This window comes from Cavia porcellus, unplaced genomic scaffold (assembly GCF_034190915.1).
Source record: "Cavia porcellus strain 051 isolate PalLab524CR breed Dunkin Hartley unplaced genomic scaffold, mCavPor4.1 scaffold_6, whole genome shotgun sequence".
Lineage (NCBI taxonomy): Eukaryota > Metazoa > Chordata > Mammalia > Rodentia > Caviidae > Cavia > Cavia porcellus.
Window position 1 is genome coordinate 56,954,441 of NW_026947489.1, and position 6,851 is coordinate 56,961,291.

Here is a 6,851-nt window from a genome sequence, read left to right on the forward strand (position 1 = left end):
TGTCCCTTTGAAGATGACCAGCCTAGCATGGGCCTTTGCATGGGAGGGAGAGCAGGTACACATGCAGGGCCTGATCACTCAGAATGTCCAGGAAGAGGCAATCAGGTCTCCTTCCTCTGAAAAGGACTCGGACCTTCCGCATTTGAACGCATGAGTCAGAACTTTGTTTATACACAGACTTCTCTAGGAACTGGGATTAGCAGTCCCGAAAGCAGCCTAGGTTGCGGTTTAGGAAACCAGACTGTGAAAGAGGAATGCCAGACAAGCTTCAGCCCATCAACAACAAACAGATGAAGACAACTTCCAGCCAGGCACAGTGGCCCACAGCTGTAATCCCAGCCTTCTGGGAGGCTGAGGCAGGAAGATTGCAAGTGCAAGCCCAGCCTAGAAAGAAAAAAAGAAAGGGAAGGGGGCTAGGAATGTATCTTTGAAGAAAGCTCTAGGATTAATTCTCAGCATTAAAAAAAAAGATTTGTATGCTAGTTCTGACCTGATCACTGAGAACAAAGGAGTTTATAATCCACTTGGAAGGACAGAGATAAGAAAAAAAAAAAAGAAGAAGAAGAAGAAAAGAAATTCCACATATCTCTGCTCCCTGGCCACCACATAGCAAGTAACTTTGCTCCCCACTGCCTGGAAACAACCCACAGCAAGAGGGCCTATCAATCATGATTCAAGCCTCCAATACCATGACATAAAATAAAACCTTCCTCTTAAAAAAAAAAAAAAAAAAAAAAAAAAGGTGACCCCAGGATGACTGAAGGTTCATCAGGATTTGGGGTGGGATTTCTGTTATCTCCAAGCCAACAGGAGATCTAAAAGCCTGTAGGTCTACTCCTCCCAGCCTGATTTGTAGACAAGATCAAGCCCCACTCAGGCACCTGAAGGGCTGGGTGCTATGTTCCATGCTGGGCACACTTAATGCTCAGAGCCCTGGTTCCCAAGAGACTCAGCACCACGGCAACCACCAGGAAACTGGGCCAGCCTGAGGGACTGCAGGAGAGGAAAGAAAGGAGGAGGGACAGAGGGACAGGGCTTGTCTCACAGCTGTGGTCTCAAGTCTGGGGTGATCATTTGGTCTCACATCATGGCTTTCTATGAAAGGTTGCCACAGCCTGAGACAAGGTCCCCGTGGTCATCATTCAGGAATTTCAGCTTGACCCTAAAAACTGCTCGTGTTCACTGTAATTCCAGGAATGAAGAACAATTTCAAGGCCTTATGGATGTTAAAACATTCATATCCACATTAGTGTTCTTGGCCCAAATTAGCTTTGGAGAGACAGGGACCAGATTAGGAGGCAGGTGGGTAAGGGAGCCCCAGGACACCCTGCTCACAGACACATGCACACGTGTGCTTCCGTACACGTTACACGCATGCACACACACACATACGCATTCCCACATGCACACTCACTTACTTAAACTAAATGCTTACATCCCTGCCAAACTCATATGCTGAAATCCTAGCCCTCAAGGTGATGGTTTTAAGAGGTGGAGCCTTTGGGAGATGATTGGGGGGTGAGAGTGGAACTGTCATGAGTGGGATAGTACCCTTAGAAACAGAAGCCCAGGAGCCACAAAGCTGGCAGCCGCTACCACTGATTGGGCAAGGTCTGACGGCTTCCAAAGGCAAATGGACTGCAAGATGCTCCTGCCAGTCTTAGGACCAGGAGGCAGAGAGTGAACCTATCAGACTGTGGGAAGTCCTCCCTCCAGGTGTCCCTCCCCTGGATCCTCCAGCTCGAGGAGGGATGGTACCTGGAGTACACCACTCCCTGGCAGTGCTGGGCACAGCTCCCCGCATCTCCCACTCCCCAGGCCCTGTGTGGTGTGTGCATAAAGGAGGGAGGGACAGAGGAACTTGCCCGAGGCAGGGGTGGAATGGGCTGGGACTCCTCTGTGCTTCTCTGGGGGTGGGCTGCTCCTGGGGTCCTCTCTGGAGCTTCAGACTTATGTAAACCAACCAGTTCAGGGCCACAGAGGTCTGGTGTGGACACCCCACCACATCTGGGCTCAGGGATGCACGTCGTGGGTTCGGTTTGGTTCTTCCCTGAGTCTCCTAACTGGCTTTGGTGTTTGAGCCCTTGGACTTTGGACCAATCGCTCTTCCTCAGCTCTCTGCTGCCCCCATGTGGCTCTCTCAGGCAGGGCGGAGGCTGCTAGAGGGCGCCCAAGGCCACCAGTGCAGCCCTTTCAACCTTTTTTTGCCCGCAGCCTGCCCAGCGCCCAGCCTCAGGATTGTGGGCACCCTCTGGCTCGCAGCGTGAGTTACATCCTGAGGAGGAGGGAAGCCGCCTGGCAGGCTAGAACTGTCCCTTCCCGCTCCGCGTGGCTTCTCGTCTCCAGTCCCTCCTTTCCCCTCCGGTCCCCACCCAGTCCTTGCCCACAGGCAGGAAGGAAGCTGCTCATAGTGGAGCGGGTGGGACACTTCCAGCTCACACTGCACAGCCCTGGGTTGGGCTGTACAGAGTCGGGCCCTTCCGCTACCGTCACCCACCACCCTTCACGCACCGACACACAGGCCCTGAGCCTTTGCTCCCTAACGCAGGAGTCCCCAAGGTCAGGGCGCCCCTCCCCGAGGCCTAAGGCACTCTGGGCAGAGGAGGAATCGCAGCAGTAAGATCTAGTACCTTCTCAGAGTTCAGGCAGGAATGAGAGTACCGGGGCCACCCGCTCACTCACGGGAGGCTGTCACCTGCCAACCAGGGCCAGGAAGGGCTGGGCCCAGGACGGCAATAGAAACTGCGCTGCAACCACACCGTCAAAACTCCCTCTTCCGTGACAGCCCATGACTTAAATTTTAAATTATTTCTTGTCCCTACAGTTGTACCCTGAAGCCTTGGAAATTTTGTTTCACAAATTCCTTTTTAAAATGCAGTTGTTGAGCTGGGCATGATGGCCCACGCATGTAATCCCAACACTCAAGAGGCTGAGGCAGAAGGATCACCAAGAGTTCAGGCCAGTTTGGGCTATAAAATAAGCTCAAGGCTATCCTGGACTACACAGCAAGACCCTGTCTCAGAAAAAACAGCAAACAAAACGTCGGGGGTTGCCAAAAGATGGAAAGTGGGAACGTGAGCAGAGGAAGCAGCTGTAAAAGGAATGTGATTGTCGTGTACTACAAATGTGGACTGAGAAAAACAAACTTAACAATAAATCAAACTGATTTGCTAAATAAAATTATCTTGCAAAAAAAAAAAAAAAGCAGAAGAGAGTAAAGCCCTAAAAAGAAGGAGAGAGGTGAAGGGCTCAGTAACTGTCAAGACGGGCACTGCCTTCCATTCTGGATAATTGGTTGGATGGTTTGCTGTACTCGGGATGGAGCACAGGGTCTTCATCCTGAGTTATATCCCCAGGATTTTTCTTTTGTTTTGTTTTTTGTTTTTCTTTATTTCAAGAGAGGGTCTTACTAAGTCCCTAAGTTGCTGGGCTTTAATTGGTGATTCTCCTGTCTCAGCCTCCCAGCTTGCTGGAATGACAGGTGTGCATCACTACACCTAGTCTTGTTTTGGTTTTTTACTGACACATAAAAATTGCAAGCAAGCAAGCCATACAGGGCCCAGGAAGAGCAAGGCCAGAGAGCACCTCCTGTGAGCCTACTGGGGTGCAGGCTGAGAATCTAGAACCCCACCACCACCACCACCAAGCAACTTGCTGGTTCAGAGGACAGGCTGAGTTGATAGCAACTGAGGCACAAAAAGCAACTGAATGCTTGTACTGTTTGGTTGATTTTGCAGGCCTGGGCCAGTGGTGTGAATCTATTGGGAGGATCTATCTATTGGGAGGATCACACTGTGCAGTGAGGCAAATATAGAGGGTTTCCTTCTATCTTATTTTTGAAATCCAGTGTCCTTCTCATTGTTTTGCTTTGTTTCAGTTTACTGTTTTGTTCTACTTAATGCTCTGTTTTGATTGGTTTTATTCTGTGTTGTTTGGGTTGACTTTGCTATGTCTGATAGAATAGACAGCTATTGTGCAGACAACAAGAAATGCTATGGTAGCCTTATTGATTGCCTATTATCCTGCTTCAAAGTTCTGTACCAGTTTCTCCACCTTGTCTCAATTGACTTTGTTCTGTTTTGTTTTGTTGGGTTTTATTATCTTTAAGAGAAAAAAGGAAAACATTGCACAGAGTCATAGGTTGTCACGTGATGTTTCCATGCATGCATCCATTGTGTAATTTCAGATCAGGAAAAGCAAAATCTTTTCTTCTAGCTCTTTTAGCACACAGCACATTATAGTTCTGCTGAGCAACAGCCCCAGGACCTTTGTCTCTTACCTAACTACAGTGTAGAGCTGTTGACCAACTCTCTCCTACCTCCCATCCCCACTGCATGTCCAGTGCCTTGACAGAAGTTAGAAGGCGCTATCCCCAGGAGGGAGGAGGAGGAGGAGACTTCCTTGCTAGCAGGGCCTCTGATCTTTGCAGTCCCTTTTCTTTTCTTAAAACCTGCCTGGTAAAGACAAAAAAAGGGCGGGGGGGGGGGGCTGAGAATTTAGCTCAGCGGCATAAGCGCCTGCCTTGCAAGCAGGCAGTCGTGAGTTCGATCCCCAGTACCCATAAAAAAGGAAAAAGCCAAAAAAAAAAAACCTGCCTGGTGTGCTCTGCCCAAACCAATCCCAACCTGGACCCCTCGGCCACAGCCTTCCATGCTGTGAACTGGACCAATCTGCTCTTGACACTAGAACACTCCCTCGTGGCCCTGTCCTTAGTATAAGCCAGTGTCCAGGAGGCAACCCTCCATGCACGTACGTGCTCAAACCCCACCAAGGAGCCCACAGGGGCTGAAGTGGCCCAGGGCTCCAGAGAGTAGTTCACCAGGTGAAAATGGATAGTCAGCTGCCTGAAAACCACAGCCTGGAGGACCTGGAAGAAGATACAGTCCCAAGACCTGGACACAAGACAACAAAGAGTCACCCAGAGGTGCGCTGGAAGGGAACTAAGGAAGGTCTCTTGGCGATCACTTGGAGCTATATGTTTTATGTCCCACATAGACTTCCAAGAAAGAGCTGGAAGCTGAAGAGAACTATGGGGGGAAGGGGGTTGATGCCAAAGAAAGCTATGGAGGAGAGGAAACAGGAGACGGGTCTGGAACACAGTACGGCTCTGCCTGGAAGGACACAGGGATGTGAGCCGTGCACTGAGTGAGGATCAAAAGGAGGGGCTGGTGCACTGCAGTGGCTTGGCCTTGCCTGAAGGTGCTGAGTAGACTCCCAGGTATGAGGTGAGCGCTGCTCTGGAGAAGCATCCAGCAGCAGTGTGTGGTTTCAGGAGATCTCCTAGGACAGGCCTAGGCCAGGAGAGCATCATGAAGTCCCAAGGGTGTCAGTGTCTTGCCCTGGCTGTCACTTTGGCCCAGAAACCAGTCGCAGCTCCCTTACCTGGAACCTAGGAAGAAGAGTCCTTGGTTGTTGCTCTTTTAGTGGTGGCTGAATACAGCCGCCAGACTCAGGATACATCTGTTTCAATCAGCACAGCTGAGAGTCTTAGAGAGAGGGCCTGGATCCCATCTCTTCCGTACCCTCAAAGAAATCAAGCTCTGGGGACACATGTGGGCATCAGGCTGGGGGCCTAAGAGTGAAGCCTACTGAGCAGAGCTTCCTGCCTCCCACACTCCAATGCCCAGGCTGGGTTTCTCCAGTCCACAAGGCTCCTTTGCCTCCACCCTCCCAGACTGGCAGACCCCACCTTCTGGGTGACCCCACAGCTCAGCACAGCCCATTCCTTCCGGCTGATCCGCCTGTTGGCCCCCCACCCAGGCCACCCCAATCTTATCCTCTCCTGCTTTCCACAGGAGTTCAGCCAACACAAATCCACATGTTTGTTTGTCTGCCTGTCTGCCCCTCCCAGTCTGTGCCTCTCCCCGTCTTCCAGCCTCTGTTTCTTTCCCATAGTCTCTCAGTCTCTGAGGACTTAGATTCACAAGGCTTCTACCCCTTGGACCCAGGTGCCCTGCTTCCAGCCCTTCTCTAGTACCTAGATGACAAAGAACTACAAACCCCAGTGTGCATTTCTGCCCAAGGTGTCTAAAGGATGCTAGTGAGCACACCCTCTGCATGCTGGGAAGTGTAGTTCACCAGGCCTCCACACACTCTCCTAAGGGCTGTCCTGTCTCTGCCCTGATGGCCTCAGGGAGGCATGCGTCACTGGATGATAGGGTGGGGGTAAAGGCCCTGGATGGCAGCTTCCTGCCCTTTTGTCCCCTACTTGAGTCATGGGGGTTGGGGGATGGGAACAAGTTTCCAGGAAATAGGGGCTGGGAGGGAATTGATATTCTAAGGCCCACCACAGGACAAAGGGTCACATACCCTTGCTGGACCCTCATCTCCAAGAACTCAGAGGACTCTAAGAGTTAGAAAGAGAGGGCTGCAAGTGAACCTCAAAGTCCCTGTGGTCATTAGGAATGGGGATTCCATTCCACAGTCACCAATGAGATGCTTGAGGGCCACCCTCCCCTAACACCTCCATGGCCCCTCTTCAGAGATGAGATGCTTGAGGGCCACCCTCCCCTAACACCTCCATGGCCCCTCTTGCTACTCCCTGCCATTCCCTTCAGGCCCAACACCTACACACCAGCCCCAGGCCTCCACAAACACCTGTGTCCCCACTTATCAGCTCAAGTCCTTATGGCGGAACCCAGGCGTCCGGCCCCCCACCCTCTGGGCCAGCGGGCATGGAGCCGAGGCTTCAGAGCCTCCCAGCCAGCCTTGTTCCTGTCCCATTGTGTAGGGGACAGGGGCGGGGCGAGGGCCAGCACCGGAGAGTACCCCTCCCCTCAGCCCCCTCCCTGCTTCCTAAGGAAAAGGCCAGGGCTCTGCTGGAGCGGGTGGCAGAGCTGACGGGAGGCTGA

At 51.8% G+C, this 6,851-nt stretch overlaps 1 protein-coding gene across 1 annotated transcript in view; it reads right to left on the reverse strand.

Annotated features, from left to right (window-relative positions):
• Nucleotides 1-5,531, reverse strand: part of Kcnh2 (potassium voltage-gated channel subfamily H member 2) — a 42,798-nt gene extending 37,267 nt beyond the window's left edge. The window contains exon 1 of the mRNA XM_063249514.1: nucleotides 5,383-5,531. The gene's annotated coding sequence lies outside the window, so the exon portion shown is untranslated. The remainder of the gene's footprint in view (nucleotides 1-5,382) is intronic.
• Nucleotides 5,532-6,851: the final 1,320 nt, after the last annotated feature.